The sequence below is a fragment of the Lagenorhynchus albirostris genome, chromosome 7 (assembly GCF_949774975.1).
Source record: "Lagenorhynchus albirostris chromosome 7, mLagAlb1.1, whole genome shotgun sequence".
Lineage (NCBI taxonomy): Eukaryota > Metazoa > Chordata > Mammalia > Artiodactyla > Delphinidae > Lagenorhynchus > Lagenorhynchus albirostris.
Window position 1 is genome coordinate 77,392,605 of NC_083101.1, and position 26,740 is coordinate 77,419,344.

Consider the following 26,740-nt stretch of genomic DNA (forward strand, 5'->3'; position numbering starts at 1 on the left):
GGTTATCCAGTTTTCCAATCATTAATGGAAATTATTATATTTTCTCTGTTAAGTATTCTTGGTTCCCTTGTCAAATATTAGTTGACAATATATGTGAGGGTTTATTTCTGGGCTCTCTATTTTGTTCTCTTCGTGTATGTGTGTATTTTTATGCCAGTGCCATACTGTGTTGATTACCATGGCATTGTAGTATAGTTTGAAAAGAGAAAGTGTGATGCCTCCAACTTCAGTCTTTTTCTCAGCATTGCTTGGGATATTTGGAGTCTTCTGTGTTTCCATACACACTTTAGGTTAAATTTTTATATTTCTGTGAAAAGTGGCATTGCAATTTTGAAAAGGATTACATGGAATCTATAGATGGCTTTGGATACTACAGACATTTTAATCATATTAATTCCTCTCATTCATGAACACATAATATCTTTCCATTTGTGTCTTCTTCAATTTGTTTTATCAAAGTCTTGTAGGTTTCATCATATAGATTTTTACCTCCTTGGTTAAATTTATTCCCAAATACTTTACTCTTTTTGATGCTATTGTGAATGGGGTAGTTTTCTTTATTTCTATTTTGAATGATTTGTTGTTGGTGTATAGGATCATGATTGATTTGTTGATTTTTTATTCTTCAACTTTACTGAATTTGTTAATTTATTCTAGCAAGTTTTTTGTGGAGTCATTAGGATTTTCTACAGATAAGATCATATCATCAGCAAACAAAGACAATTTTACTCTTCCTTTACTATTTGGAGGCTTCTTATTTCATTTTCTTGCCTGATTCCTGTAGCTAAGACTTCCAGTACTATGTTAAGTAGGTGTAGTAAGAGTGGGCACCCTTGTCATATTCCAGATGTTAAAGGAAAAGTTTTTAACCTTTAACTGTTCAGTATGATGTTGGCTGTGGGTTTGTCCTTTATTGTCTTGGGGTATGTTCCTTCTATAACCAATATGTTGAGCATTCTTATCATGAAATGATTTTGTATTTTGTCAAATGTGTTTTGTCATCTTTTGATATGATCATATGATATATATATATATTTTTTTGCGGTATGTGGGCCTCTCACTGTTGTGGCCTCTCCCGTTGCGGAGCACAGGCTCCAGACATGCAGGCTTAGCGGCCATGGCTCACGGGCCCAGCCGCTCTGCGGCGTGTGGGATCTTCCCAGACTGGGGCACGAACCTGTGTCCCCTGCATCGGCAGGCGGACTCTCAACCACTGCACCACCAGGGAAGCCTGATCATATGATTTTTAAAATTCTATTAATATGGTCTATCACATTAGTTGATTTTATATGTTGAACCATCCTGGCATTCCAGGGATATATCCCACTTGTTTATGGTATATTATACATTTGATGTGCTACTGAATTTGGTATCTAATAGTTTGTTGAGATTTTTGCATCTATATTCATCAGGGATCACTGATATTGGTCTGTAGTTCTCCTTTCTTGAGTTTCCTTATTTGGCTTTTGTATTAGAGTAATGTTGGCCTCATAAAATGAGTTTGGAAGTATTCAAATCTTGGAAGATTTTAAGAAGGGCTAGCAATAATTTTTCTTAAAGGGGTAGAATTCACCAGTGAAAAACCATCTTGTCCTGAACTTTTCTGCATTGGGAGGTTTTGATTACTGTTTCAATCTCTTTACTCTTTATTGGTTTGTTCAGATTTTCTATTTTGTCATGGTTCAGTTTTAATAGGTTGTATTTTTCTAGGAATTTATCAATTTTTCTAAGTTATCCAATTTATTGGTATATAGTTGTTCATTGTAGTCTGTGTATTTCTGTGGTATCAGTTATAATGTCTTCTCTTATTTCTGATTTTAACTTTTGCATCTTCTCTTTTTTCTTAGTCTAGCTAAAAGTTTGTCAACTTTGTTTATCTTTTCAAAATACCACTTCTTAGTTTCACTGATCTTTTCTATTGGTTTGGTTTTTTTTTTTTTTGGTCTCTATTTCTGCTCTGATTTTTATTATTTTCTTCCTTCTACTAGCTATGGGTTTAGTTTGTTGATTTTTTTCTTTAGTTACTTGAGGTATAAAGTTAGGTTGCTCGAGATTTCTTTTTTCCTAATGTAATTGTTTATCACTGTAAGCTTTTCTCTTAGAACTGTTTTTGCAGCATTCCATAGGTTTTGGTATGTTGTGCTTCCATTTTTTATTTCATATTTTTGATTTCCCCCTTTTGAGTCAATGATTGTTCAGGACTATGTTGTTTAAATTTTACTTATTCGTGAATTTTCCAGCTTTCCTCCTGTTAATGATTTCTCGTTTCATACCATCATGGTTGGAAAAGATACATGGTATGATTTCAATCTACTTAAATTTGTGTAGACCTGTTTTGTGACCTGTCATATGCTCTATCCCAGAGAATGTTCAGTGTGCACTTGAAAGAATGTGTACTCTGCTGCTGTCAAGTGGAATGTTTTCTGTTTGTGTGTTAGGTTGATTTGATCTAAAGTATGATTCAAGTCAAATTTTACCTTGTTGATTTCCTGTCTGTTTGCTCTATTCACTCTTGAAAGTAGATAATTGAAGTTTCCTACTGTTATTTTATTGTCTGCTTCTCCCTTCAGATCTTTTATCTTTTGCCTAATATAATTAGGTGCTTCAATATTGGGTGCATATTTTTATGATTGTTGTATCTTCTTGATAAACTAACCTCCTTATTATATAATGACCTTTCTTGTCTCCTGTTTCCTTTTTTAGGCTTAAAGTCAATTTTTTTCTGATGTAAATATAGCTACCCCTTTTTATATTTTGGTTTCTACTTTCTCATGTGTATCTTTATTCCATCTCTTCACTTTGAGCCAATATGTATTCTTAAAACTTATGTGCGTCTGCATATAGTTGGTTCATGTTTTTTTAATCTACCTAGCCACTCTATATATTTTGATTAGATAATTCAATCTATTTACATTTAGAGTAATTATTAATTGGTAAGGACTTACTACTGCCATTTTATTATTTGTTTTCTGGCTGGAAGTTAGTTCACTGTTCCTTTTATTCTCTCTTGATGCCTTCCTTTCTGAATTGATGATTTTCTGTAGTAGTAGGCTTTGATTCCCTTCTCTTTATCTTGTATGAATCTACTCCTCTCTTTTACTTCCCTGCCCTTTTATATTTCTGGTGTCACAATTTATAACATTTAATATTGTGCATTCCTTAACAAATTATTGCAGCTATAGCTGTATATAATACTTCTGTTCTTTAATATTTATACTAAAGTAGTTAACACAACCCTTTATTGTCATGATCTTTTATTTATAATGTAGTCTTGTACTTATTCTCTGAGGTCAGAATTATGCCAAATCAGGTGAAATTTATTGAAAAAAAATGAGATACTAGTGAAATTTCAGAAAATGATGAAAATTTTTAAAAATTCAAAAAAATTAGAAATATTTTGTGTCATTGTAAAGAATATTTTATGAACTAAGCTTTGTAGACTTTCTTTCCAATGCAATGCTATAATTACACAACACAACTTCCTAAATAATAGTAACAAATAGGTAGTATTTTAAGGTGAAAATTACTTAGGAAGAATAATGTGTGTAGAAGTATCATGCAGATTAACTGAAAATAGGAGTAGTGAGTCAGACTTACATTTAGTTTGCATTTTTACAAAGAAAGAAAAGAATAATGCTGAGGCAGTTATCTAGATAATTTATTTAGAAAGAAAAATCTTCCAATTACAGGAATGTGGGTTTGGCTGCTTTATTTTAGAAACAGCTTTATTTTTCATCAGTAGCCTGTGTAACCTAGCTGAACTACAGAAGTGTTCTGTCCTCTAGCACTCTTAATTATTTATTATAGACACAGATTTAAATGATAAATATTAGAGTTGAATTCTGGCTTCAGTGTAGTTAAAGAATAATGAAGTGTACCAATGAGGTCTATAACTGCATCCTGTCATATTTATTCCTCCAGTTATACAAAAAAAAATTTATTAAATGACTATCATATGCAAGATACTTAGCAACATGATTTAGTCTGCTGAAACAAAAATAACTTAATTGGCTAAATGCTTAACCTGAACTTTGTTATATGTTGTAGTTATCTTGGTGGGAATAACTTGAATTTTCCTTGTGGAGACCATAGGAATTCAAGTCACAAAATATAGAAAGGTATAGGAAGAGGAGAGATGGAGAGTCCGTAGAAATATAGGAATGTAAAACTGACAAAGTAGAGGTAAAATCCACCAAGGCTGGACTGGTCCCTTAGGGCAGATTATGGAAACTTAGTAGTTTTTGGTACTATTGCAATATTCATAAAAGAATAAGTTGTATCACTATTATATTCTTCATAAATATTTATATGACAGAAGATTATTTAAACACTCTGTTCCTCAGTTTTCCTATACTTGATATGTGGATATTGACAGTGCTCTCATTTGATTGTCATATAGAATTTATAAGAATGAAAATAAGAGTTTTTACCAAGTTCTTGATACAGATTAGGGACTTACCAATTGTTTATTGCCTTTTACTCTTGCAATAGTTGTGTGATGAAAAAATCTGTAACATGTTTGAACTCACGAGGTGGTAGTGCCTTTTAATATGACTCATTTGAATGTTCAACTCAGTTCAGCCCTCTTTTGGAGCAATTTTGGTTTTTAATGTCTAATTTTTTAAATTAATTTTTATTGGAGTATAGTTGATTTACAATGTTTTGTTAGTTTCTCCTGTACAGCAAAGTGAATCAGTTATACATATACATATATCCACTCTTTTTTAGATTCTGTTCCCATGTAGGTCATTACAGAGTATTGAGTAGAGTTCCCTGTAATATACAGTATGTTCTCATTAGTTATCTATTCTATATATAGTAGTGTGAATATGTCAATCCCAATCTCCCGGGTTATCCCTGCCCTCCCCCTTTCCCCCTTGGTAACTATAAGTTTGTTTTCTACATCTGTGACTCTATTTCTGTTTTGTAAACAGTTTCATTTGTACCATTTATTTTAGATTCCACATATAAGTGATATCATATGATATTTGTATTTCTCTGTCTGACTTACTTCACTTGGTATGACAATCTCTAAGTCCATCCATGTCACTGCAAATGGCATTATTTCATTCTTTGTTTATGGCTGAGTAATATTCCATTGTATATATGTACCACATCTTCATTATCCATTGCTCCATTGATAGACACTTAGGTTGCTTCAATGTCCTGACTATGGTAAATAGTGCTGCGGTGAACACTGGGGTACATGTGTCTTTCTGAATTCTGGTTTTCTCTGGATATATGCCCAGGAGTGGGATTGCTGGATCATATGGTAGCTCACTTTTTAGGTTTTTAAGGAACCTCCATACTGTTCTCTATAGTGGCTGTACCAATTTACATTCCCACCAACAGTATAGGGGGGTTCCCTTTTCTCCACACCCTCTCCAGCATTTATTGTTTGTAGATTTTTTGATGATGGCCATTCTGACTGGTGTTAGGTGATACCTCATTATAGTTTTGATTTGCATTCTCTAATAATTAGTGATGCTGAGCTCCTTTTCATGTGCCTCTTGGCCATCTGTATGTCTTCTTTGGAGAAATGTCTATTTAGATCTTTCACCCATTTTTTAATTAGGTTTTTTTGATATTGAGCTGCATGAGTGGTTTGTATATTTTGAAGATTAATTCCTTGTCCATTGCTTCATTTGCAAATATTTTCTCCATTCTGTAGGTTGTCTTTTCATTTTGTTTATGGTTTCCTTTACTGTGCAAAAAAGGTTTTAAGTTTAATTAAGTACCATTTGTTTACTTTTGTTTTTATTTCATTACTCTAGGAGGTGGACCAAAAAAGATCTTGCTGTGGTTTATGTCAGAGAGTGTTCTATGTTTTCCTCTAGGAGTTTTATAGAATCCAGTTTTACATTTAGGTCTTTAATCCATTTTGAGTTTATTTTTGTGTATGGTGTTAGGGAGTGTTCTAATTTCATTCTTTTACATGTAGCTGTCCAGTTTTCCCAGCACCACTTACTGCAGCACCACTTACTGAAGAGACTGTCTATTCTCCATTGTATATCCTTCCCTCCTTTGTCATAGATTAGGTGACCACAGGTGCATAGTTTTATCTCCTGACTTTCTAACCTGTTCCATTGATCTATATTTCTGTTTTTGTGCGAGTACCATACTGTTTTGATTACTGTAGCTTTGTAGTATAGTCTGAAGTCAGGGAATCTGATTGTCCAGCTCTGTCTTTCTAGTTCAGGATTGCTTTGGCTATTTCAGAAATCAAAGATGACACACACAGATAGTGAGATATACCACATTCTTGAATTCAAAGAATCAATATTGTCAAAATGACTATACTACCCAAAGTAATCTACACATTCAATGCAATCCGTGTCAAATTACCAATAGCATTTTTCACAGAATTAGAACAAAACATTTTACAATTTAAATGTCTAATTTTAATAAAAGCCCTACAATTTCAATATTAAGAGTAGAAAAGAAATCTGATTGTGTTAGATTAACCGTAACATTTTACGAGGTGAGCAAAAGGGTTCAGTTGACTTGACCAACATCACTAAGCTAGTGTCAGAAACAGAGTTTAAACCCAGTATTTCTGATTGCAAATTCATATTCTTTACACTATAGAATGTCATTATTTTTACTGATGAATCCACTGTCTAAAGTAAGATATTTGGGCAGTTCCATTCTTACTAACTTCTCCTTGTGTCAGTAACACTTGTTGCCATTATGTTAGAACAAGCAGAATCAATGCACTAGTCATACTGACCATTTTGCTGACTAAATTTCAACAAAGAAAAATGAATGTAATAAAATTTCCAGATTTTCCCATGAGGACACTTCTGAGGCATGTCATAAAATTTTACTTCTTGTGTAGTACTTTAAATCAGATGAGACTGTGATTAGTATTCTGATTTTTGCTCGATTTTTCAAGATAGAAAAACCAAGTAATATATACAAAGATGTTCTTTGTGACTATATATCACAAAGCATTCATTGATTTTATCTGTTTATAGGGCAGACATCTTTTATTTAAGACCAGAAAGGTCTTAATGAAAACTTGCCCAGAGATAAGGGACTGGACCAAGATTATCCCCAGCCAAGCAGCCTCATTTTAAAAAATAGCTCTTATGGTTTAACATTGAGAAAAATAAGTGTCTTCATTGGATGGATTGAAATTAAACACTTTATGTCCCATTAAAGTGGGACATATTTTTAAACTTGCACGTTGTACTTAAAATACACACAAACACAGTCCTCTTGTTCAGTCCCTTACATCTTTCATCAAAGCTTCCACATCTCATTGTTCACTCTGCTCTTCAGCCATCTGATCTAAAAAGTTCTACAATATTCTACAACCTTGGATAACAGTAAGAATATTAAGAATATGTTGATTCATCTTCGTAACTTTACCTCTCTCTTTCCCCTTTAGTGGAGTGATAAATTGAGAGATTGATCGATTGATTGAGATTAGATTGCTCCTTCCACATAAATATGTAGTTATTAGAGAAAAACACACAAATAAATAAAACACCTGCTAAATAGCAACAACAAAAGCACTGAAGAGTAATCTGAATATGTAAGTCAAATAAAGCAATGCTATGACCCTTTATTTAGCTTTATTGCAGGGCTTGCAAACACTAATTTAAGAGTCTGCTGCTGTTCATCTCATTGTCTGTATATACCTGTATGATCTATGCACCCTATTCCCTAAAAGTCCTCATGTAGCTTACGCATAGGAAGATCTTCTTTATGTTTGACTATGTCTGAAAGCATTTAGACAGCATCCTCTTTATTAACATCCATGAAGTGTTCACCATCCATCCCTTATTTGATGTCAAGAGCCAGAGGAAAGGATCCCTCCTTGTATTTTCAGTAAAATACCTCAGGCATATTTACCACTTGGTTCCATTCTATTACCAATCCTAATAAACTAAGATTTCATCTTTGCTATCCCACATCATATTATGATACCTGCTTTCAAGACTAGCTGGATAATTTTCTTTTTCTCTCTTGTACTCTCTTATTTCAGTGCTGAGATTCTGTTTTGTGCCTTTGGATTAATTATTCTTTCATATCCAGAAATCTATACTTAGATCTCAACTAAGTCCCTATTTACAACTGATCTTGGACAGTTGACCTTTCCCTTGGCCTGAAATTTGGTTGGTCTTCTTTTATTTTCATAGTATGTGTGCATATGCTTGGGTTATGGAATGAACACCAGGCTAGAACAAATACATAGATTAAGATTGGCTATCAACTCTTATAGGGATAAAAACTTAGCTCTCTTTTTGTGGGTGAGAGTCTAGCTATGTTCACACTTTCTTTTTTATTTTTTTCATTTCTTTGAACTTGTAAACCAAATGGACACAAAAGGCAGCTATAGGTTTAATTTCTGGAATGTGTTGTGATAGCACAATAGCTTGGGCAGAGTGATATGAGGGGTACAGCCCCTGACCCATCTTTAGGACTCTTGGCCAATTGTAAATGTGGCCATTTTCATTTTCTGAATCGCTTAGAGTCCATAACAGCTATAATGTGTATGTCACAACTACTATAAAATTATGAGGTTTGGCACCAATAAGCCAACATTCTTTTATGTCTAGTGATCCTAGCTAATTGCCTAGGATGGAGCTTCTTTCTTTGGTTTAATCATGTATCATTTATCAAACATTATATAATACTAAGAAACTGGGAGTGAGTTTAATATATAACATTTTTGGCATGTGCCCTCCAGGAAGTTTTCTTCTCATTGTGCCTTTGATACTCACATATGAAAAATTAAATAACAGAATAAAGCAATTATATGCCAGATGTCACAAGGCATTATGTGATTAAGCCTCCAACTAAGGCAAAATGCTGGCTAGACTTCTTAATTGTTACAAAAGTGTATCAACCTCTCAATTTGTTCACTATCATGACTTTGCTTTTTGTAAGTCCAAGTATAAGCACTCCAGGCCTTGTCACAGAATGCACCTGTCTGCTCTTATGACACATTTAGTTTAGAGACATTCTATTTATAGGAAATATTTGAAATATATGGTTCATCCATTGTCAGTTAGTGTTTTCTGTGATCTATACTCTTTCAAGGCAGTCCACTATTATAACTTATACTTGGCCTACTGAAAGAACCATGTTTCCTAAATTGCAGTTTAACATTAAAATGTGGCTTTTATCCAAGGGCACTGTAAGAAGCAGCCATGCAAAACCCATTACTGTATTAGCCATAGAATGTTATTCAGGAAACTGTTCATGATATTCTTCAGTTTTTCTTTTATGAAGGCCCACAAAGCAAAATTGTTTTAGAGATTGGTGTCACAAATATCTTTGCTTTCACTGAAAACTGTGTTACTCTCTTTCTAACAATAATATGACTGGCCCCATCTTCCTATATTTGTTGTTGTCAGGAAGTTAAGTGAAGAATTTGAAACTTGTGCTACTTCAATAAACACGCTACTTCTAATGTTATCTGAAAAGGAGGGCGGCAAAAAGATACGGAAAGGTAGAAGAAAAGAAGGAAGGAAAAAAGATAAAAATGAAAGGGAGTATTTGGTATCTATTTGGCTGCACCTTTTTACTCCTGATACTCACTCCTGACACTCACTCCTGACATTTATTAGTCCAAATCCATTTGGGAAATATTTCTTCTACTCCAGTGTCTTGTTCCTCTGGATAGAATTTACTTCATTTACCTCCTTGTACCAAATTTACATGCAAAATATTTACAAACATCCACTGGGAATAAGTGTTCAAATCCAAAGCAATTTCCACCTAACTAAAATTGGCATGGAAACATTTGTAAAGTTGAGCATACAGGTATAATTTTAATGGCTTCTTCTCAGAATAATCATTATGGCAAGTGGTAAATAATCAGTGGATTGGTGAAATACGAGATAATTAGTGGTTAAATTCCTCTCTTTCCCAGCAACCTCAATGATTTAAATAATATTTCTATACACTAACAGCAAAATATATAAAAAGTAAAGAAATGAATCTCATTTTCAACAGCATCAAAACCAATAAAATACTTAGTAGTAAATCTAACCAAGGTGATGAAAGATCTCTACACTGAAAATTATAAGACAGTGATGAAAGAAATTGAAGATGACACAAATAAATGGAAAGATATTACATGTTCATGGATCAGAAGAATGAATATCATTAAAATGTCTGTAGTAGCCAAAGCCAGCTATAGATTCAATACAATCCCTGTCAATATTCCAACAGCAATTTTTACAGAAGTAGAAAAAATCAATTCTAAAATTTTTATGAAGTCATAGGAACACCTGGGAAAGACTTGGAATAGCCAGAGCAATCCTGAGAAGAACAATACTGGAGGCATTATACTTCCTGACTTCAAACTATATTACAAATCTATAGTAATCAAAACAGTATAGTACTGGCATAAAAGACAGGCACATAGACTAATGGAACAGAATTGAGAGCTCAGAAATAAATCCATGCATACATATCAACTAATAGTTGACAAGGAGGTCAAGAACACTCAAGAGAGGAAAGACAGTTTCTTCAATAAATAGTGCTGGGAAAACTGGATATTCATATGCAAAGTAATGAAACTAGAGCCCTGTCTTACATCACTCACAAAAGTTAACTCCAAATGGATTAAAGACTTAAACATATTTAAGAAGTGAAATCATAAAACTCCTAGAAATAAACATAGGGCAAAATCTCCTTGACATTGGTCTCAACAGCAATCCCCTTGATATGAATGACAGCAAAAGCATAAACAACAAAAGCAACAAATGCATAAGTGACACTAAATCAAATAAGTTTTACAGAGCAAAAGGAACAGTCAACAAAATGAAAATACAACCTATGGAATGGGAGAAGATATTTGCACATCATATATCTGATAAGGGGTTAATATCTAAAGTATGAAGAACTCAAAAGCAAAACCCCCCCTACAACCTATTAAAAAATGGGCAGCAGAACTGAATAGACATACAAATGACCAACAGGATTTTCTATATATAAGATCATATCATCTGCAAAGACAATTTTACTTCTATTCCTTTTATATCTTTTTCTTACATGATTGTTCTGGCTAGGATTTATAGTACTATGCTGAATAGGACTGCTGTGAGTGGGCGCCCTTGTCTTGTCCTGATCTTAGAGGAAAAGCTTCCAACCTTTCACCATTGAGGATGAGGTGGCTGTGGTTGTGTCATATATGGCTCTATATTTTTGAGGTTATTTTGTTGTATGTACCTTCTGTACTCAATGTGTTGAGCATTTCTTATCATGAAATGATGCACTTTGTCAAGTGCTTTTTTGCATCTCTTGAGATGATCATATGACTTTCCATTCTTTTAATGTGGTGAATCACATTTATTGATTTGTGTGTGTTGAACTAACCCTGAATCCCAGAGATAAATCCAGTTTGGTCATGGTGACTGATCCTTTTAATTTGGTGTTGAATTCGATGTGCTAATATTTCAGTGAGAAATTTTGCATCCATATTTATTCATCAGGACTATTGGTCTGTAATTTTCTTGTAATATCTTATATGACATTGGTATCAGGTACCAGGGTAATGCTGGCCTTGTAAAATGAGTTTGGGAGTGTTCCCTCTACAATATTTTTTGGAAGAGTTGAAGAATAATTGACATTAATTCTTTTTTAATTCTGGTAGAATTCACCAATGAAACATCTGGTTCTAGTTTTTCTGTTTGGGGAGTTTTTGATTAACTTATTTAATATATTTAGTCAATATTGTTCTTTTTAGGTTCTTCTCTATTTCTTTACAATTCAATCTTGGTAGATTTTATGTTTCTAGGAGTTTATCCACTTCTTCTAGGTTATCCAGTTTGTTTAAATATAATTGTTCATGATACTCTCACGATCCTTTGTATTTCTGTGGTATCAATTGTAATGTCTCCTCTTCATTTCTGATTTTATTTATTTGAGCCTTCTCTCCATTTTTCTGAGTTAGTCTAGCTAAATGTCCACGTAGTTTATCTTTTAAAAAAACCCAGCTCTTAGGTTCATTAAATCTTTACTACTGTTTTTCTGGTCTCTATTACATTTATTTCTGCTCCAATCTTTGTTATTTCCTTTCTTCTGCTAACTTCGGGCTTAGTTTGTTCTTTTTCTAGTTCCTTAATGCATAAAGTTAGGCTTTTATTTGAGAAATTTCTTGTTTAGTAATGTAGGTGTTTATTGTTATATATTAATACAGATTTGCAGCATCCCATAAGTTTTGATATGTTGTGCTTCCATTTTAATTTGTTTCAAAATTTTTTATTTCCCTCTTGATTTCTTCTTTGACTCATTGGTTATTCAGTGGTATGTTGATTATTCTCCACATATTTGTGAACTTTACAGCTTCCCTCTTGTTATTGATTTCTAGTTTCATACAATTTTCACCGAAAAGATACTTGGTATGATTTTATCTTGTTAAATTAGTGAAGACTTATTTTGTGACCTATCCTGGAGAATTTTTCATGTACACTTGAGAAGAATGTGCATTCTGCTGATGTTGGATGGAATGTCTGTATATATCTGTTAAATTATGCATTAGACCAGATGGACTTAAGTCCAACATTCCTTATTGATTTTCTGTCTGGATGATCTATTCAGTTTTCAAAGTGCACTATTGAAGTCCCCTATTTTATTGTGTTGTCTCTTTCTCCTTTCAAATCTGTTAGCACTTGCTTAATACTTTTAAGTGCCCTGATAGTGGGTATACTTATATTTATGATTTGTATATGTTCTTGTTGAATTGAACCCCTTATATTACATAATAATATCTGTCTCTTGTTACTATTTTTTGGCTTAAATTCTGTTTTGTATGATATAAATATAGCTACTCCTGCTCTCTCTTGGTTTCCACTTACATAGAATATCTTTTGCCATCCCTTCACTTTGAATGTATTTGTCCTTAAGGATGAGGTGAGGCTTTTGTAGGCAACATATAGTTGGGTCTTATTGTTTTATCTATCCAGCCACTCTATACCTTTTGATTGGAAAATTTAACTTATTAACATTTAGAGTAATTATTGATAGGTGTGATATTTGGCCTTCATCCCCTTTCTTGGCTCACAGCTCACAAAACCCTTGGACTTTCCTGTGATAAGAGTACAGGCATACCTCAGTTGATTGTGCTTCATTTTATTGTGTGGTTTTTTTTTTTTTTACAAATTGAAGGGTTTTGGCAACCCCGTGTCAAGCAAATCTATTGGCACCATTTTTTTCAACAGTATTTGCTCACTTCGTGTCTCTGTGTCACATATTTGGGTAATTCTCCCAATATTTCAAATCCTGCACCAGCGAATATTACAATTCACTGAAGTCTCAGATGATGGTTAACACTGTTTATCAACAAAGTATGGTTTATCAACAAACTATGTTTTAATTAAAGTATGTACATTGTTTTTTTTAGACACAGTGCTATTGCACACTTAATAAACAGGCTAGTGTAAACATAACTTTCATATGCACTGGGAAACCAAAAAATTTGTGTGACTGCTTTATTGCAATATTCACTTTATTGCAGTGGTCCTGAACTGAACCTTCAATATCTCTGAGGTACGCTTGTAATGGGAGCGTCTTTTGTAATAATATTTGGTCTTTTGTCCTAGGTTTCTGAGATCACTTCAGAACCATAAAGGAGAAATGGGTGTTTTGTTATTCATAAGAAGCCTCTTCTGCCTCAACTGGGTTTATATCAATGAGGTGAGTTCTGGAAAACACCTAAGGATGGGGGCTGGTTGCCAGGGTTAAGAGAGTTGGAACTTTCAGTCCCACACCCTGATTTTCAGGGAGGGGAGAGGGGCTGGAGGTTGAATCTTTATCCAATGATTTAATCAATAAAGCCTCCATAAAACCCCAAAAGGACTGGGGTCATAGAGCTTCAGGGTTGGTGAACATTTGGAGATTTGGGGACAGTGGAACACTTAGAATCTTGTGGGACTGAAGCCTTAAATTATGGTATCTGATGCTATATCTGGGTAGATAGTGTCAGAATTAAGTTAAATTTTAGGACACCCAGATAGTGTTGCAAGCATCGCTTGGTGGTATGGGGAGAAAACCCCCCACACTCATATTGGAAATGGGTTCAGAACCATTTTAATAAGTAAGGACTTACTAATCCCATCTTATTGTTTTCTGTTTGATTTGCAGTTCCATTTTTCTTTCTCAGAAGGAACTGGGTTCTGAACCATATTTAATGGGTAAGGACTTACTAATGTCATCTTATTGTTTTCTGTTTGATTTGTGGTTCCATTTTTCTTTTCTTCCTTTCTTGCTGCCTGCCTTTGGAACTAGATGATTTTCTATATAGTTGTATACTTGGATTTCTTTCTCTTTACCTTTGTGTATCTATTGTAGATTTGTGGTTCCCATGAGATTTACATAAAACATCATATAGATATATTGGTCTGTCATATGCTGAACACAATTTAATTTTGAATACAAAAATTCTATCTTTTTACTCTGCCCTTTTACATTTGTAAAACAATATTGTGTATTAATTAATGAATACTGAAGCTATAGCTATGTTTTAATAATCTGTTTCTTTCATTTTATTCTAGAGTTAAGTAGTTAACACATCACTGTGTTACAGTATTAGGGTATTATGAACGTGGCTATATGCTTACTTTTACCAGTGCATTGTATGTTTTTAATTTGCCCATTAGCGTCCTTTTGTTTCAGCTTGAGGAACTCCTGTTAGCTTTCTTATAATTCAGCGTTAGTGATGGTGAATTCCCTCAGCTTTTGTTTATTATGGAAAGATTTTATCTCATCTTCAATTCTGAGGAACAACTTTTCTGGGTATTCTTTGTTGGCAGTTTCTTTCTTTTAGCACGTTAAATATATCATCCCATTCTCTCCTGGTCTAATAGGTGTCTGCTGAAAAATCTCAGAGCTTTATGAGGGTTCCCTTACATGAGAGAGTATTTTTTCTATTGCTGCTTTAAAAGTCATTTTTTGGTTTTAGACAATTTTATTATTATGTGTCTTGGAGGAAAAACATTTTGGAGTGAAATTTTGAGGTGACCTATGAGTTTCATGAAATTGGATGTTCAAATTTCTCCCCATATTTGGGAATTCTCAGCTTATTTCTTTAGATAAACTTTCCAATTCTTTCTCTCTTTGGGACTCCAATAATGCATACATTATTTCTTTTGGTGGTCTCTCATAACCCCTTTAGGCTTTCTTCATTCCTTTTCATTCTTTTTGTTCTTGGAATTGTATCATTTCAATTGATTTGTTTTCTAGCTTACTGATTCTCTTTCCTGCTTGTTGAAGTCTAAGCTATCTATTGAATTCTTCAGTTCAGTCATTGTATTCTTCATGTCCAAAATTTCTGTTTGGTTCTTTTCTGTTTAATACCTCGTTGTTAATACCTTGTTGTTGAGCTTCTAATTTTGTTCTTATATTCTTTCCCTAATATCTTTAAAGTGTTTTTCTGTGTTCTTATATCCCTCTAAGCATCTGTAGAACAATTATTTTGAATTATTTGTTGGCCAATTTCTGGATATCTGTTTCTTTGGGGCCAGTTACTGGAGTTTTACTGTATTCCCTTGGTGGAGACATGTTTCCATGATTCTTTGTGATCCCTAGAACCTTCTGTAGGTATCTACATTTGAAAGAGCAGTCACGTCTTCCAGGCTTCATGGATGAGTTTTGTTAAAGGAAGCCTTTCACTGGTAGAGGGGGAGCACAACTGGATTGTGCTGTGATCATGACTCAAGTGGTACAGGATGACAAGTGTGGGGCACTGTCTGAAGGGGGTTTTAATGTTTCTTCAGTTTAGGCCACTGTGGTTCACAGCATTGATAGGGTTATACTTCTTGGTGAGCACCACAGGGGGACTACAGTGCCTGTAAGGGCTGTTGGGCTTCTAAGTGTCACCTCCAGGACCAGTAGCTAGGGACCAGGGCAGGCACGTATGCAGTGGCAGTGGTCACATGTAGACACTGCCCTGGCTCCCGTAAGTAAGAACAAGGGCCGTCTATGGGCTCCTTTGCATCTGCAGAAAACCTGGGTATTAGTGTGCTCTCCTATGGATTTATACTCCATCCCTAGGTAGTCATACTGCACTGGGGATCATGCAGGACCATAGCTTGAAGGTCTAGCTAGAAGTAGGCACAGTGTTGCTGGCCATTGACAGAAGGCAGAGTCTGATCCAGACCTGCAAGCAGCTGTGGGAGTACAGGATGCCAGTGTACTCTTCTGTGGCCACATACTCTTTCCCCTGGGTGCACTGTAGTAAGAACCAATGATGAGAGTTAGGCTGGGGACATCCTGGAGCAAAGCTGGAGGGGTTCTCTATAAGTTTATATGACATTGCCAGCCAATAGTAGAAAGCAGGACTTGATCCCTACCCATAAGTAGCTATGGGGTCCCTGGCTGTCAGGATGTTCACCCAGGGCTTCATAATACCTTCCAGGTATGCTGCAGTGGAAGCCAATGATATGCATCAGGCTGATGGCATGCAGGTGCACAGCTGGATGGCTGAGCACAGGCACACTATCAATCATTGTGCAGCTGCAGGAACCTGGGCTGGTGAAGGATACAGGCAGCTTACATATCTGCAGCTGCAGAGAGCTTAGAAGGCTACCAGTGTGGGTCTGGGTGCATAATGCTCAGGGAGGATGTGAGGTGCATATTAGTGAACATAAATACCTTTGGGGTACCTGGTGAGATCTGTGCAGGCATACCTTTGGGGTACCTGGTGAGATCTGTGCAGGCTGCTGGTGACTTCCTCAGTGGCAGAAGCTGCTGAATTTGTCTTTAGAGCCAAGTCTCTGTGAACTGCAATTGCTCCCACTATGTTTGCTGATAATAGCTTCTGCTTTTCTTCCTTTTTCCTAGCTAGCTATTCATGCCATTCTGGGTAGGTGGTACCAAACATTCTGGGTAGGTGGTACCAAAGCTGGACCTTCACATGGTGCTGGGAGAGGCTAGAAAGCTAGTTGCTCACCCCACTTTTCTTTTTCTGGTGAGAGGAACTCTTACTAGTTGGGAAGTTCAGCATTGCTGAACAATGCTGCTTGCTTAGGGGACGTGATGATACAGGCAAAATTAAGCTGTCTTTCTTCGTGTGATTATTTTTAGCATTTTTTTTTCCATGGTATTGCTAAAACTTCATAAGTGGAGTGTATTTGTGTCAGGATAGGGAAGCTGGGATCTCCTGTGTCACCATTTTTCAAAGAATTTCGCCTGTATCTTGGCAATGATTTTTGGATATGACATCTAAAGTACAAGCACCAAATGGGACTACATCACATTAAAAGGGAAAAAGAAACAACCAACCAACAAAATGAAAAAATGGACTTGGAGAGAATATTTGCAAAACACATATCTGATAAGGGGTTAATATCCAAAATAAATATATAAGAGACATACAACTCAATAGCAAAGAACAAATAATACAGTTTAAAAATGGGGCAAAGGAGCTGAAATAGACAAAAGATATTCAAATGGCCAACAGGGACACAGAAGTGTGCTCAACATCAGTAATTAGGGAAACACAAATCAAAATGAGATGTCACCTCATGCCTTTCAGAATAGCTGTCACTGAAAAGAGAAGAGATAGCAAGCATCAGTAAGGATGCACAGAGGAAGGGAAACCTTGTATACCCTTGGTGGGACTATAAATTGGTACAGCCACTAGGCAAAACAGAATGGATTTTCTTCAAGAAATTTAAAAAGACCTTCTGAGACCTGTACCTGCTGCTCTGGAGAGAAGGCCAGACCCTGACCACGTGCTTCACAGTGGAACAGCAGTCACCCCATGCTGCCTGCTTCTAACCTGGGCCGTGTTGCAGCACTCCAGCTCACTGCCCTCTTTCAACACCTGTGGAGGTGGCCTGGCTCTTAAGGAAAAGGACCTTGACCTCACCTCCTTCCATCAGAAATCACAAATGATGAACAACCATCGATAAAAAAAGACTGGAACCTACCAAAAAAGATATTCTACATCCAAAGACAAAGAAGAAACCACAGTGAGATTGTAAGAAAAGTGCACTTGCAATATAATCAAACCCCATACCCCACAGTGGGCAACCCACAAACTGGAGAATAATTATACTGCAGACGTTCTCCCATGGGAGTGAGAGTTCTCAGCCCCATGTCAGCCTCCCAGGCATGGGGGTCTGGCATCAGAAGGAGGAACCCCCCAGAGCATTTGGCTTTGCAGGCCAGCAGGGTTTGATTGATTATAGGAGCTCCACAGGACTGGAAGAAACAGAGACTCCACTCTTACAGGGCACAGAGAAGGTCTCATGTGTACTGGGACCCAGGGCAACAGCAGTGACTTCACAGAAGCCTGGGCCACATCTACCTGCTGGTCTTGTGGAGAGGGGGTGGTGGCTTTCTCTGGGACATAAAGGCTGGTAGTGAACATATCCAGGAGTACTCATCTGCAGGCTGACATCTTGCTTGGTTCATCCGCACCAAGACCTGGCCCTACCCAACAGCCTGTAGGCTCTAGTGCTGGGACATCTTAGGCCAAACAATGAATAGGGCAGGAACACAGCCCCACCTATCAAGAGACAGGCTCCCTAAAGATTTCCTCAGCCACCTCTAGACACACCCTTAGACATGGCCCTGCCCACCAGAGGGCCAAGACATAGCTCCACTGACCAGTGGGCAGGTGCTGGCACCTCCCACTGGAAAGCCTGCACAGGTCTCTAGACCAGCCTCACCCACCAGGAGGCAGACACCAGAAGCAAGAAAACTACAATCCCACAGCCTGTGGAACTGAGTCTGCACACACTGGTCAGAACCTACCCTGGGACCAGCTGGTCCCTGGTGCTTAGGTGATGAGAGGGGAGTGTACTGCTGGGACACATAGGACATCCCCTACAGAGGGCCACTTCTCCAAGGTCGAGAAATATAACTAACTTCCCACATATATAAAAATTTAGACAAAATGAGACAGAAGAGGAATATGCTCCAGATGAAGGAACAAGATAAAAACCCAGAACAACAACTAAGTGACATGGAGATAGATAGGCAATCTATCTATCTAAGAAAGAGTTCAGAGTAATGATCATAAAGATGATCTAATAACTCAGGAAAAGAATGGATGCACAGAGTGAGAAGTTACAAGAACTTTTTAACAAAGAGTTAGAAAATATAAAGAGCAACCAGAGTTGAAGAATACAATAACTAAATGAAAAATACACTAGAAGGAATCAATCGCAGAATAAATGAGGCAGAAGAACATATAAGTAAGTAAGCTGGAAAACAGAGTGGCAGAAATCAATGCCATGGAACAGAATGAAGAAAAAAGAATGCAAAGAAATGAGGACAGTTTAAGAGACCACTAGGACAATGTCAGAAGCACCAACATTCGATTTGAGGGGGGTCCAGGAGAAAGGGCCTAAGAAAATATTTGAAGCGATAATAGCTGAAATGGCCCCTAACATGGGAAAGGAAACAGTCATCCAACTCCAGGAAGCACAGAGTAACCCATACAGGATTAACCCAAGGAGGAATATGCCAAAACACATAGTAATCAAATTGACAGAAATTAAAGAGAAAATATAGAAAGCAATGAGGGAAAAGCAACAACTAACCTTATGCAGGGGGTGGGTATTTTATCGGCTGATTTGTCAGCATAAACTCTGCAGGCCAGAAGAGAGAGAGTGGCAGGATTGATATATTTAAAGTGATGAAAGGGAAAAACCTACAACCAAACTCTACCCAGCAAGGCTCTTGTTCAGATTTGATGGGGAAACCTAAAGCTTTACAGACATGCAAAAGCTAAAAGAATTCAGCACCACTATACTGGTTTACAGCGAATGCTAAAGGAATTTCTCTAGGCAAAAAAGAAAAGGGCATAACCGGGCACAACCAGAAACAAGAAAATGAGAAAGCTCACTGGTAAAGGCAAACATACCATAAATATAGGAAATCATCCACACACGAATATGATATCTAAACCAGGAATTGAGAGGGGAGGAGAATACAAATGCAGGCTATCTGAAATGCATTTGAAATTAAGAGATCAGCAACTTAAATCAATCCTGTATATATAGACTGCTATATCAAAACCTCACACTCACCACAAGTCTAAATTCTATGATAGATAGATATACACACAAAAAAGAAAAAGGAGTCCAAATACAACACTGAAGAAACTCATCAAATTAGAAGAAGAAAGAGCTACAAAAACAAATCCAAAACAATTAACAAAATGGCAATAAGAACATACATACTGATAATTACCCTACATGTAAAACTGTTAAATGCTCCAACCAGACTGGATGAATGAATACAAAAACAAGACCCACATATATGATGTCTACTAGAGACCCACTGCAGACCTAGAGACACATTCAGATTGAAAATGAGGGGATGGAAAGAAATTCCATGCAAATGGAAATCAAAAGAAAGCTGGAGTAGCAATCCTCATGTCAGACAAAATAGACTTTAAAATAAAGACTGTTACAAGAGAAAAAGAAGGACACTATATAATGATCAAGGGATCAATCCAAGAAGATATAATGATTGTAAACGTATATGCACCCAACATAAGAGCACCTCAATATATAAGGCAGATGTTCACAGCCATAAAAGGAGAAATCAATGGTAAGAAAATAGTGGGGAACTTTAACACACCACTTTCATCAAAGGACAGATCATCCAGACAGAAAATCAATAAACACAGGCTTTAGATGATACATTAGATCACATGGACTTAATTTATAGAGCATCCCATCCAAAAGCAGCAGAATACACATTCTTTTCAAGTGTGCATGGAACATTCTCCAGTATAGATCATATGCTGGGCCACAAAGCAAGCCTCAGTAAATTTTCAAAAACTGAAATCTTATCAAGCATCTTTTCTGACCACAACAATATGAGATTAGAAATCAACTACAAATGAAAACACGATGATCCAAAACCTGTGTGACACAGCAGAAGCAGTTCTAGGAAAGAAGTTTATAGCAATACAAGCTTACCTCAGGAAACAAGAAAAATCTCATATAAACAACCTAACCTTACACCTAAAGCAACTAGAGAAAGATGAAGAGACAAAACCCAACGTTAGTAAAAGGAAAGAAATCATGAAGATCACAGCAAAAATAAATGAAATAGAGATGAGTAAAACAATAAAGATCAATGAAACAAAAAGGTGGTTCTTTGAAATATAATTGACAAACCTTAAGCCAGATTCATCGAGAAAAAAAGGGAAAGTGCTCAATTCAATAAAATTAGAAATGAAAAAAGAGAAGTTACAGCTGCTACCACAGAAATACAAAGGGCTATAAGAGACAAGCAATTATGGCCATAAGAGACAAGCAATTATATGTCAATAAAATGGACAACGTAGAAGAAATGGACAAATTCTTAGAAAGGTACAATCTCCCAAGACTTGAAGCAAGAAGAAATAGAAAATATGAACAGACCAATTACAAGCACTGAAACTGAATCTTTGATTTTAAAACTCCCAATAAATAAAAGTCTAGGACAGACGACTTCACAGGTGAATTCTATCAAGAGAAGGGGTAACACCTATCCTTCTGAAACTCTTCCAAAAAATTGCAGAGGAAGGAACACTTAAAACTCATTCTAAGAGGCCACTATCACTCTGATATCAAATCCAGACAAAGATATCACACAAAAAAAATTACAGGTCAACATCACTGATGAACATAGATGCAGAAATCCTCAACAAAATACTAGCAAACCAAATCCAAAAATACATTAAAAGGATCATACACCATGATCAAGTGGGATTTGTCCCAGGGATTCAAAGATTTTTCAATATCTGCAAATAAATCAGTGTGACACATCACATTAACACATTGAAGAATAAAAACCATATGATCGTCTCAGTAGATGCAGAAAAAGCTTTTGACAAAATTCAACACCCATCTATCATAAAAACTCTCCAGAAAATGGGCACAGACAGAACCTACCTCAACATAATAAAGGCTATTAATGACAAACCCACAGCTAACATCATACTCAATGGGGAAAAGCTGAAAGCATTTCCTCTGAGATCAGGAACAAGGCAAGGATGTCCACTCTTGCCACTTTTATTCAACCTAGATTTGGAAATCCTAGCCATAGGAATCAGAGAAGAAAAAGAAATAAAAGGAATCCAAATCAGAAAAGAAGTAAAACTGTAACTGTTTGCAGATGACATGATACTCTACACAGAAAATCCCAAAGATGCTACCAAAAAATGACTAGAGCTCATCAATGAATTCAGTAAAGTTGCAGGATACAAAATAAATACGCAGAAATCTGTTGCATTTCTATACACTAGCAATGAAAAATCAGAAAGAAAGAAAACAATCCCTCTTACCGTAGCATGTGAAAGAATAAAATACCTAGGAATAAACCTATCTAAGGAGGCAAAAGACTTGTACTCTGAAAACTATAAGATGCTGGTGAAAGAAAATAATGATGACACAAACAGATGGAAAGCTATACCATGTTCTTGGATTGTTAAAATCAGTACTGCCAAAATGACTATACTACCCAAGGCAATCTACAGATTCAATGCAATTCCTATCAAATTTCCAATGGCATTTTTCACAGAACTAGAACAAAAAATTTTAAAATTTGTATGGAAACACGAAAGACCCCGAATAGCCAAAGCATTCCTGAGAAAGAAAAACAGAGCTGGAGGAATCAGGCTCTCTGACTTCAGACTATGCTACAAAGCTAGAGTTATCAAAACAGTAAGGTACTGGCACAAAACCAGAAATATAGGTCAATGGAACAGGCTAGAAAGCTCAGAAATAAACTCACGCACCTATGGTCAATTAATCTATGACAAAGGAGGCAAGAATATACCATGGAGAAACGACAGTCTCTTTAATAAATGGTGCTGCGAAAACTGGACAGCTACATGTAAAAGAATGAAATTAGAACACTAACACCATACACAGAAATAAACTCAAAATGCATTAAAGACCTAAATATAAGACCATAAATCTCTTAGAGGAAAACATAAGCAGAACACACTTTGACATAAATTGCAGCAATATCTTTTTTGATTCACCTCCTAGAGTAATAAAACCAAAAATAAACAAATGGGACCTATTTAAATTTGAAACCTTTTGCAAAGCAGAGGAAACCATAAACAAAACAAAAAGACAACTTACTTATAGAATGGGAGAAAATGTTTTTAAATGATGTGATGGACAAGGGATTAATCTGCAAATACAAAAACAGCTCATAGAGCTCAATAACAAACAACAGACAACCCAATCAAAGAATGGGTAGATGATCTAAATAGACATTTCTCCAAAGAAGACATACAGATAGCTAAGAGGCACATAAAGAGATGCCCAACATCGCTAATTATTAGAGAAATGGAAATCAAAACTACAGTGAGGTATCACCTCACACCCATCAGAATGGCTATCATCGAAAAGTCTGCAAATAATAAATGCTGGAGAGGGTGTGGAGAAAAACGAACCCTCCTACACTGTTGGTGGAAATGTAAATTGATACAGCCACTATGGAGAATAGTATGGATGTTCATTAAAAAACTAAAAATAGAGCTACCATATGATCCTGCATTCCCACTTCTGGGCATATATCCAGAGAAAACCAGAATTCAAAAAGATACATGCACCCCACTGTTCACAGCAGCACTATTCACAATAGCTAAGACGTGGAAGCAACCTAAGTGTCCATCAACAGATGAATGGATAAAGATGTGGTATACATACATGATGGAATATTACTCAGCCATAAAAGAGAAATAATGCCATTTGCAGCAACATGGTAGGACCTAGAGATTATGATACTAAGTGGAGTAAGCCAGACAGAGAAAGACAAATATCACATGATATCTCTTATATGTGGAATCTAAACAAATTATACAAATCAACTTATTAACAAAACAGAAATAGACTGACAGACACAGAAAGCAAACATATGGTTACCTAAGGGGAAAGTTTGGAGGGATAAATTAGGAGTTTAGGATTAACATATACATACTGCTATATGTAAAATAGATAATCAACAGTGACTCACTGTATAGCACATGGAACTCTACTCAATATCTTGTAATAACCTATAATGGAAGAGAATATAAAAAAAGAATATACATATATATGTATAATTGGATCACTTTGCAGTTATATCTGAAACTAACAAAACATTGTAAATCAACTATATTTCAATAAAATTTTTTAAAAATAAGTTAAAAGATAGAATTACCCTATGATCCAGCAATCCTACTTCTGAGTATATGTATCCAAAGAGGTAGAAATCACAGTCTCATAGAAGTATCTGTACTCCAATGTTCATTGCAGCATTACTTATAATAGACCTGTGACAAGACACAGAAATACACTGAGTGTCAGAGAGATGAATGAAGAAATATGGTACACAAAATAGAATACTATTCAGCCATAGAAAAGAAGGCAATCTTGCCATTTGTGATAGCATAATGCCCTCAATGTCCATCTGTGTTAAGTGAAATGAGTCAGACAAAGAAAGACAAATACTATATTTCATTAAATGTGGAATCTAAAAAAGCCACTCATTGAAACAGATCAGATTTGTTTTTGGCAGCTGTGGGATTTGGGGGTGAGAGAGTGAAGTAAAGGTGGCTAAAAATTCCAGTTATAAGACAAATAATTTCTAGGGATGTAATGTACAACATTGCATGTCTATAGTTAACAATATTTTATACTTGAAAGTTGCTAAGAGTAAATCTTAAAAGTACTCATCACAAGGAAGGAAAAAAAATGTAGCTATGTGAGGTGATAGATGTTAACTAATCCTATTGTGGTAATCATTTTGCAATATATATATATATATAATCATTATGTTTTATACCTTAAACTTGTAGAATGTTATATGTCAAATATATTGCATCAAAACAGGGAAAAAAGTATCACAAAATGAAAACTTTTATAGGTTTTCTTAGTAATTAATTAATTAATTAGTTAGTTAATTAATTAATTCTTAATTAATTAATTAGTAATTAATTAAGATAATTAGTTTCATTATCTTATTTTTAGAGTTTAGCTCTAAGGAAAGGGAAGGGAAGAAATTCTTATTGAGTGGTTAATAGTAGTAAAGTCCTGTGTACAAACATTTTGGGTTAAAATCTAGTGAGGTATATAATGTTTTTAAAAAATTTACAGATATGAAAGGTATGACTAAGACATTTTCTCAAGGTCACACAATAATGAAATTCAAAGACGTTTATCCGATTAAAAATTTATACTCTTTCCTATCTACGACCTACCTCCCTGTTATTGAACATTTTAATGGTTCTCTACCTCTTCATAAAGATATGATTGTCTCTTCACTCATTGACTCATTCTTTCAAAAACAAATAAAAAAACCTGTCCTTCCAATCACTGATTCATTCATTCTTTCAAGAAGAAATTTTTGGTATCCATTATGTTTTATACACTGTGCTTCTTTTACCTAGTTGCTTGGAATACAAAATGAACAAGCTTGTTTCATCATGGAGATATTAGTCACAGCAGTTGGCCTAATTCTGACTTGAGTGATTCCATTATCACATGCTTAAATCTTTCTTCTCAGGAAGGGAAATGATTAAACATGACAGTTTCACTTTCACTTTTTGCAGCTAAGCTGCTGTTGTGCACCCTCTTAGAGATGTATCTACTTTAGAGAAGATGAACTGATGTGAGCACTTTGTAGGTGTTCAAATATTAAACAATTCATAAGCTACTTGAGGATTTAGTACAGGGACTTGGAGCTCCCTTGGGTTCTCAGGACTTGTTGCTTAAAAAAATATATTTTGCATTTTAAAGAAAAGGTAAAATTCTAAATGCTTTCTACTTCCAGAGTATATTTGCAATCTAAATTTATTCAACTGTGCTGCTATATTTAAGTAAATTCATCAGCTTGTTATATTTAACATTTACCTGAACCTTTTAGTGCTGTAATAAGAATAGTATTATCAAAATATGTAGAAGAAATTGTACATCATGATTACAAAAAGGCAGTGTCAATCATCTCATGAATTTTTCTTGGCTGTCCTCCCTTGGAAGTTATATAGGACCTACAATTATACCTCTAGATGCAAAAAGCACCAGATTCTGAAAGTTACAGCATTAGTAAATGGATAGTTGCATGAGGCAACATTGTTGAATATTCAGTTGACCCTTCAACAATGTGGGGGTTAGGAGTGCTGACCCCTACACAGTTGAAAATCCATGTGGAACTTTTGATTCCCCTAAAACTTAACTACTAATAGCCCTATTGTTGACCAGAAGACTTACAGATAACATAAGCAGTTAACACATATTTTATGTTTTGTATATTAAATACTGTATTCTTACAATAAAGTAAGCTAGAGAAAATGTTATTAAGAAAATTATAAGGAAGAGAAAATATATTTACTGTACTGTAAGTTTATGGTCTCTGTTTACAAGATGAACCACTTGTCAGTACCTACATCAATATTGTCTTGTATTATACAAAACATTACAGATGTTATCTATATTACTAACACTAGACATCAAAAATGAGAAGATGTAAAAAAGAAATTCATATTTATCTATAGATGTAACAATTCATGAATTGATAACAAAGAAGCAGTAATATGATTGCTTTATGGGAGCCTAGTATAATCAATATGATTGCTTCACAGTAACCCAGCCTCTACATTAATGAATGAATCATTGTAAAATTTACATGGCATACAGTATTACAGTCATATTCATAATATAGTTTTGGAAACTGTTAACATTTTAAAAAAATACTGTTGACCTGTGATGATAGGCTGATATGCAGTTTCTCCAATTAGGAGAGATAGAGGCATACTGCCCAATAGTGTAATTCTTTGAAA

At 35.4% G+C, this 26,740-nt stretch overlaps 1 long non-coding RNA gene across 1 annotated transcript in view; it reads right to left on the minus strand.

Moving 5' to 3' along the window:
• Positions 1 to 26,740, minus strand: part of LOC132522954 (uncharacterized) — a 413,938-nt gene that overhangs the window by 101,725 nt on the left and 285,473 nt on the right. The window contains exons 8-9 of the long non-coding RNA XR_009541389.1: positions 24,124 to 24,235; positions 23,938 to 23,977 (exon numbers count right to left, since the gene is read on the minus strand). This is a non-coding gene — a long non-coding RNA (uncharacterized LOC132522954). The remainder of the gene's footprint in view (positions 1 to 23,937; positions 23,978 to 24,123; positions 24,236 to 26,740) is intronic.